Source organism: Chiloscyllium plagiosum, unplaced genomic scaffold (genome assembly GCF_037043375.1).
Source record: "Chiloscyllium plagiosum isolate Xiang-an unplaced genomic scaffold, Cpla_swu_hap1 HiC_scaffold_6, whole genome shotgun sequence".
Classification (NCBI taxonomy): domain Eukaryota; kingdom Metazoa; phylum Chordata; class Chondrichthyes; order Orectolobiformes; family Hemiscylliidae; genus Chiloscyllium; species Chiloscyllium plagiosum.
This window is the reverse complement of record NW_028270144.1, coordinates 101185146-101194078: the sequence shown is the minus strand read 5'-3', so window position 1 is coordinate 101194078 and position 8933 is coordinate 101185146.

Sequence of the window (8933 nt, the reverse complement as noted above, 5' to 3'; positions counted from 1 at the left end):
TTAAGGAACACAGAGTACAAAAGAATGGAAACTAAGTGGAGCCTTTACAAAACAGTGGTCCGCCTTCAACTAGAGGATCATGTCCAAAATGGGACTCAGTACTTCAGGAAGGATATGAAGGCATAGACAGAAACAATTTTTGAAGTGGTTCTAGAGCTGAGAGATATCATATATGTAGATAGATTACAGAGCTGCCATTGTTTTCATTCAAGAAGAGAGGTTGAATGATTTGATGGAGATTTGATAGCGATGTTCAAATAAGAGGTCTACAGAATAGATAGAGAGAAACTATTCCCATTGGTGCAGGTTTCAATAAACAGAGGACTTGATTTACACTAGACTGGCAAAAGAATTGATAACAATATGAGGACAAATATTTTCTTGCGGTAAGTGGTTAGGCACTACTTGAAAGCGTGCGGTGGAAGCAGATTAAATTATTGCTTCCAAAAGAGAATAGTTAATCAATTGAAGAGAGAAAAACATTATAGGTCTACAGAGAGATGTAAGGGGAAATGTCATAGAGTCCCAGAGTCACACAGCATGGAAACAGACCCTTCAGTCCAACTCATCTGAAACAACCGAATGTCCCAGTCTGACCTGTTCCTATTTGCCAGCATTTGGTCCATACCCCTCTGAACCTTTCCGATTCATATACCCATCCAGATGCTTTTTAAATGTTTAATTGTACCCACCTTCAACCCTTCCTCATTCCATACACGCACCACTCTCTACGTGAAAAGTTACTCTTCAGATCCGTTTTAAATCTTTCTATCTCACCTTAAATCTATACCCTCTCGAATTGCACTCCCCCACCCTGGGTAAAAGGCTTTGCCTACTCACCCTATCCATGCTACTCATGATTATATAAACTGCTCAGCCTCCAACACTCCAGGGAAAAAAGCCCCAGCCTAATCAGCTTCTCCCTATAAATCAAATCTTCCAGTCCTGGCAAAATCCAAATAAATCGTTTCTGCACCCTCTCAGATTTAACACATCGAGATGCTTTTGCAAAGAGGTAACACAGACGCAATAAACCTAATGGTCCCTGCTGTGCTGTATAAGTTCTATGATTCTGAGAACTGGGAATTAGCTTTAGGTTTGAATATTTCACCTTGATGGTGATAATCATTTAACATCTGACTTCACCCTTAAGCATACATTGGTTTATATTACTCTATTAACCATGCAGTGAATCAAACTTTTATAGTCTGCAAGGCATAACAAATTAAAATAGTCAAGACTCAAAAAACTATCAGCCAGTGATAAATTATTAAGCAAGTTTGAAGAAATCATTATACATTGAAAAGGAATGAATACTTTCTGTCAAAATAATGCTTTCAGTGATTATAGTTCTCATTTTCATCCACACACTTAACATCAACAGTTTAGTCTAGATTTTCCATCATCGTTCTATAGACTTGCTATCTGATAAAAAAAAGGATTTGGGGAAAACAGTTAATTTAGGCTCAGATTAAGTTTGCTGTTCTTCCATTTTCCAATGTATGTTTGTCACAGCACCAAAACATGTATAAAGTAGCAAAGTTGAAAGTCTCACGATGTTACTAGGATTTTAAATATGGACTGTACTGGAGAATAACACTTAATATCCAGAAATATTTATGCCCTTGATAGCTCAGTGTCTAATGGCAATGCCGGGTGCACATAGATTCACACATAGCATCAACACTCCAGGTCTGATTCCTGAGCTCATCTTGAAAACTGCTTGTACTGTCCTCAGTTCAAGGATGGACAATGTTGTCTGGCTTCTTAGTCCTGATTGCTTCTAAAATATGTGCGTGTAGGAACATTGAAGTTCCAGCCTGCTCCAAATGTGTATCATAGCCTACTTGAATGGGTTGAAACTATCCAGAAATAGGTTTGATTGTGAAATACACACAGCTGAACTTCTATCTGCTTAGAGACAAAAATAAAACTAAGGTTTCAGGTTGGTGACCTCGCATCAGATCTGAGAGCAATCAGAAATGTAACTTTTTTTGAGCAAGACAAAGTAGAAAATAGGCAAGAAGAAGAACAAAAGGGAAAGTCAGAGGCAGATAGAAGGCAGGAGAGATTAAATAACAAAATGGTTCATAGCGCAAGACTGAAGAAGGTGTAATGTGACGATGAAAGAAACAAAAGATGTGAGTTTTGAGAAGATTTGTAGCTCAAGTTGAGGTCTGGATGTAGGTTTGCTCACTGTGCTGGAAGGTTTATTTCTAGACGTTTTGTCACCCTACTAGGTAACATCTTCAGTGGGTCTCAGGCAAAGCACTGTACATAATTCCTGCTTTCTATTTATATGTTTGGGTTTCTTTGGGTTGGTGTTGCCATTTCCTGTGGTGATGTCATTTCCTGTGGTTATGTCATTTCCTGTTCTTTTTCTCAGGGGGTGATAGATGGGGTCTAACTCGATGTGTTTGTTGATAGAGTTCTAATTGGAGTTCCAACCGGAACTCTATCAACAGACACATCGAGTTAGATCCCAACTACCACCTCCTGAGAAAAAGAAAGAACAGGAAATTACATCACCACAGAAAATGAAAACCCCCTTAGGAAATGACAACACCAACCCAAAGAAACCCAAACATATAAATAGAAAGCAGGAATCATATAGTGCTTCGCCTGAGACCCACTGAAGATGTTACTTAGTAGGGTGATGAAACGTCTAGAAATAAACCTTCCAGCACAGTGAGCAAACCTACATCCAAAACAAAAGATGTATCTGGGGTAGGTATGGGTAGCAGGATATCTACTACCAGTAAGTGAAACAAAGGGAAATAAGGATGAAATGAGAGAAATGAACAAAATCAATATCAAAGAAGCACAAAACAAAATGGGGGCAGAGTTTATGATCCAAAATTGTTGAATTACTGTCAAGCTCAGAGGAAGTAAGATGCCAAAATGTAAGAAGAGTGACTGTTATCCAAGCTTATGTTGATCTTCATTGGAACAGCTTAATAGGTCAAGAACAGTGAGGTCAGAGTTAGAATTTAAATGACAGACAACCAAGGTCTAAGGGTAAGGTTTGCAGGCTCAACAGAAGTGCACTGCAAGGTTATTACCCAATTTGGATTTGGTTGCCTCGATATAGGGGAGACCACATTGTGAGCAGTAGTTTCCAGCATTTTCTGTTTTTGTTTGAAGCTTGGGAGAGCTTTCTGACACTCAACAAATAACACATCCATCAGTGGACAGTGCACAATGTAATGAGAAAAAATCCAAACAAACATTTCAAACTTTGATTTGAAACTTGTGGTTTATTCATTTTAACTAAACATTTCCATGAAATACACAAAAGTTCATTATACTGTAGGAAAACACTGTCCAACAAACAAATGTCAGTTTATAAAAGGCATTCAATGTTTGAGCTGAACTTAAAAGCAATTTCCAGAGAGGTCTGTAGTTATATCTTCCATCTTCAGGGGTCATCTGTGGATCAAAGAAACTGAAGACAACTTTTCATGTGATTCTGGATTCCAAAAGTGGACTGGAGCCCCATGAAGTTTGACGAACATTAAAGAAGAGTCACATCTGTATAACAGAGCAGAAAGTCTACAATAAAATATCCCTAAACCTACATCTGCTCAACCATAGAAGGTATCATTTATGCAGCATTACTTAACAGGTTGCTTTCAGCAATTACACACTGTATTCTAAAGTCAAAAGAAATAATTTATAGTCGACAGTGGAACAAATTTGACATAGTAATTGCACTTGATCATCAGTATAACCATCTTCTTCATTATACCTTCTTCTTCATTATTCAAATAGTTATCTCTACAATAAGAGAAATGTATTTTGTTTGATATCCTATATTCTTTTGACACGTTACAAAGAATTCATGCGTAATTTATTAATCTGGAACAAAACTGCTGCTAAGTGAAGTGATAGTGTTCTGTTAATGTTAAGTGACATTTTCCAGTCATCTTTCTCAGACTGTAAATGGCCTTTTCTGTATTTGTGTACAAGTGAGTAATTTTGAGTTGGGATGCCATTTGGATATTCAAGGCACTCTGTTATTGAGTAAGACCATGGGTGATATGATTATGGTCCCAACTATAGTTTTCAACTGACCCCAGATAGCCTATGACTCACTTGTTAGTCAATAGTCCATCCACCACATTTAAAAAAAAATCATTCATAGGATGTGGGCATCATTGGCTGGGTTTATATTCCTTATCCGTCATAATTTGCGCATGAGAAGATGGTGGCAGTACACTTCGACTAGAATTAAAATGTAGAGACCATCAATATATGATATTTACCAAGATATCAAGTAGGAATTCAAACTGAAATACCTTTGCTAGGAGAGTGGTCAGAAAGTGGAACTCATCACCACAGTGAGTGGAGATGCAAAGCTTACCTTCATCATAAGTTCAGCAGTGGGCTGATGATTGCACAACGTTAAGCACATTTCATGGCTCCTCAAATAGTGAAGCAGTCCAAGTCCAAATACAGCAAGACATGGATAATATCCAGGTTTGAGCTGACAGTGGCAAGTAACATTCACATCAATTTCCAGCATCTATTCAATTTTGCTTTTTGTTTGAGTGCCAGGAAATGACTATCACCCAGAACAGAGGATCTAACTATCACTCTTTGACATGCAATGGGATTACCGTCACTGAATCCCTTATCACCAGTATCTAGGGAGTTATCATTGACCAGATACTGAACTGGACTAGCCATATAAATGCAGTAACTACAAGAGCAAGTCAGAGTCTAAGAATTCTGTCATGAGTAACTCACCTCCTGACTCCCCAAAGCCTATTCGCCATCTACGAGACACTAGTCAGGAACGCAATAGAATACTCACCTCTTTCTTGGATAAGTACAGCTCCAAAAACACTAGTAAATGTGATGCCATCAAGAGCAAAGCACCACATGACTAGCGTCACATCACATTTGCTTCCTCTACCACTGATGGTCAGGAGATTAGGGTGTGTGGCATGTATACGATGTAGCACAGAAATTCACTGAGGCTCTTAGAACATTCAGATCACACAAGTTCTAAGCAAATACCAACTCCAAAAAGAGAGAATTTAACCACTATCCCTTGACATTCAATGATATTGCTGTCACTGAATCCTCCACTATCAACATCTTTGAGGTTACCATTGACAGAAACTGAACTGGGCGAGCCTTATAAATACTGTGGCTACAAGGACAGGTCAGATGTTGTAATGCAGCAGCGAGTAGCTCATCTTCTGATTCCACAGAGCCTGTTCACCACTACAAGGCACAAGTCAGGAGTGTGATGGAATGCTCTCCACTTGCATGAATTGGTGCAGCTCCAACCACTCTTTAGAAGCTTGACACCATCCGGGACAAAGCAGCCCACTTGATTGGTTCCATCATCTATAAACATCCACTCCCTTTACCTCTGATGCTCAGTAGCAGAAATGTGTACCATCTACAAGATGCACTGTAGAAATTCATCACAACGCCTAAGATAGCATTTTCCAAAACTCATGACCACTTTCAATTGAAAGAACAAGGGCAGCAGATCTATGGAAACAGCACCACCTTCACTCAGCAGACAGACTTGGAAAAATATCGCCATTACTTTAGTGCCGCTATGGATGAAAATTCTGGAACTCTGTCTCTAATAACATTGTGTGTCTATCTACAGCAAATGGATTGCAGTGGGTCAAAAAGACAGTTCATCACCACTTTCCTAAGAGCAACTAGGGGTGGGCAATAACTTCTGGCATAGCCAGTGATTCCCACAGACAATGAATGAATAAAAAAGGATCCCTTTGAAAACTTGAAGGGGAAATAAGCAGAGAAATCAAAGGGAATTAAGGATTATGTTGATAAAGTTAGATGAGGAAGAATGGGAGGAGATTTGAGTGGCCCATAAACATGGTCATGGACTGGTTGGGCCAACGGTTTTTTTCTTACATTGTATATTCTGTATACTTCTGTGCCCTTCTGGAAGTGATAAAGCTATGCATCCTCCTGGACCAAAACGTTTAACTCACGGCCGCAGGTACCACAACACTGCATCCTGCAGTCAGCGTAATATTTGCTTTGAAATTCTTGTCGCTGGCTCATTCTCTTCTATTGTAAATCTTTCAAAGGTACCAATGGATCAGATCTTGTAATTTAAATAAAAGAGAATGAAAACAAAACTAACCATTCTGAAAGAGCAAATCAAATATCAGCTTCTTCTGACGACACATGCACAGTTAGATGCTGAAATCAGGAATCGATTATCCAGTTATTCTACATATGAACAATGCTTGTCATACCAATATCTCACCAAGGGACTTGACTTTGAAAGACAAGGGATGGTTGAAATTGTTGTACCTACTTGATATTTACCTAATATGTTGGGGCTTATCATTTCCAATTTGATTAATATTTTTAATGGTGTTGTAGTGATTACAACAAGATCATAAAGGAGAACCTGATAGAATATAAGTTTCCTGATTGGGACTGTTATCCTTGACCCATCAGGGAGCCCTGGCTGACAGATATATCCAGGAGTGTCAGAGGTTCTTGTTCTGAGGGAGCTGGATCAGTGTGAAGAACTGTTCATGTGTAAATAAAGGGCAACTTGGTGAAGGGATACCAGCCTCTGTGGAATTATTTCAGATGCGATAAGACTTAATGCCAAACAACCTCTTTGACATTAAAAATGTATTCAAAGTTTGTGAGAAGATTTGTAGCTCGGGTGCTCGTTGTTGTGGTTCTGTTCGCTGAGCTGGGAATTTGTGTGGCATGGTGAACATTATTTTGGTATCTCATACCTCCAGGTTTTAATCAATATTGGAGATTTTAAACATAGAATTACTTTAGGCTTTGGTTCATGAACCTCATCAGAAGCTGAATTGGAGTCTTTGTTCCACAGGCCAGACTAGGCAGAAGAAGTCTGCTCTGGTCTGTTAGTGCTTTGCCGTACGCTGCACAATACAGCTCAGTATTGGAGTTGTCATTATCTGTCAACCCTTGAGCAAGTTGTTGATGACACCGATAACCTTGAGGATGGTGCAGATGCTCAAGCACCTGCCTGCAGCCAGAGCTCCTTGACAGCAGCTCACTGAATAGCCTCTAGTTGTGCAGTCTGTGTCTGCCTGCATTATTGGCTAACTCAACATCTGTCACAGTCTTTGCTCCCTCAAATAAACCACATCCGTACAAATACAAGGATTCATGCCATCTGACCTTGAAGACTCACCCAGCATAGCCAGAGCATTCTGTCGACTAAGATTTTTTTTAAAGAAGCTTTTCATAGTCATGCTTTACACAAATGGTTATCTCCTCTTTAAGCAATATCTTAATGACTTCTTCTACTTCTAAAAGGTGAGTCACCATTGGCTGCGACATGTTACGATCGGGGTTGATAGTATCTGTAAACACAAAGCCTCAGACCAACTGCAGGCTGCAGTATCTCAGCGGGTATCAGGTCAATTGGTATGCGCACTAGGGCAGCCAAAGGATGAAGGGATGGTGAGAGTGCAGGTGTGGTATTATTTGTGAGATAGTAATACATTCTACTCTTGTTGCAAAACTGCTAATGCGATCAGGTTGTAGCTCAGCACTTCACTGAACAGACTGAACCATTGAGTTCATACAACATTTTGAGACAGTATGAATAGTGGAACACAGAGCAAGCACAATCCCACCCCAGTGTGAGAAATTCATGAAAACCTGACAGAGGTTGTGTGGATGAATGGGTATAGTATGGATGTTAAGAGAAAAGTAAGTAAACAAGGGTAGGGCGAGAAATTCATAAGTGTTGAGAGCTTGTGTGAGAGGATAACAAGACGTAGTGAAATGTCCTATTCAGATTGGAGGGCCTGGATCTGTTACTGCCAGACTATGCAGACAATGCTCTAGATATGAAGAGGAATCGCACTTGGTAATCCTGGGATAGCCATGAAGTTTCTTCCCCTACCGTGAATAAGGCCAGGGATATTGCTGCTCGCAATGACCTGTTCAGCCGTCTCTCTTCACTGCTGCCAGCCAATTTTCTGCAGTACATGTCTCCCACCTCAGGAAAGAGAGCCTGCTTTTGGGTCATTAAGTATCGAAAAACCATAAGGCCATGTCACAGGCTTTTTGTTTGTGCCCTCCACCTTAATGCTGTCTTTAAGTAAAATCAATCCTGACAAAATCTCTGCACTCCCAAGAGAGTGGGCTGCTCATAGTGATATGTACAGCAATTGGCTATTCAGTCCTTTCAGTTGACTTGGCTAAAGTTTGAGAATTGATGTTAGACTCAATCACAACAATTAATCAAGCTCAACAGTATCATCATCTGGGAGGTATAGAGGATACTGAAGCTGACAGTTACTGTTTGCAGTTCCAATAGTTTGATAACATTACAGTCTGAAAGACTAGGAGAAAGTGAGGACTGCAGATGCTGGAGATCAGAGCTGAAAAATGTGTTGTTGGAAAAGCACAGAAGGTCAGGCAGCATCCAAGGAGCAGGAGAATCGATGTTTCGGGCATAAGCCCATCTTCAGGAATGAGGAGGGTGTGCCAAGCAGGCTAAGATAAAAGGTAGGGAGGAGGGACTTGGGGGAGGGGCGTTGGGAATACGATAGGTGGAAGGAGGTTAAGGTGAGGGTGATAAGCCGGAGATGGGGTGGGGCGGAGAGGTCGGGAAGAAGATTGCAGGTCAAGAAGGCGGTGCTGAGTCCGAGGGTTGGGACTGAGATAAGGTGGGGGAGGGGAAATGACGAAGCTGGAGAAATCTGCATTCATCCCTTGTGGTTGGAGGGTTCCTAGGTGGAAGATGAGGTGCTCTTCCTCCAGGCGTCATGTTGCCATGGTCTGACGATGGAGGAAGCCAAGGACCTGCATGTCCTTGGCAGAGTGGGAGGGGGAGTTAAAGTGTTCAGCCATGGGGCGGTTGCATTGGTTGGTCCGGGTGTCCCAGAGGTGTTTTCTGAAACATTCCGCCTGTCTCCCCAATGTAGAGG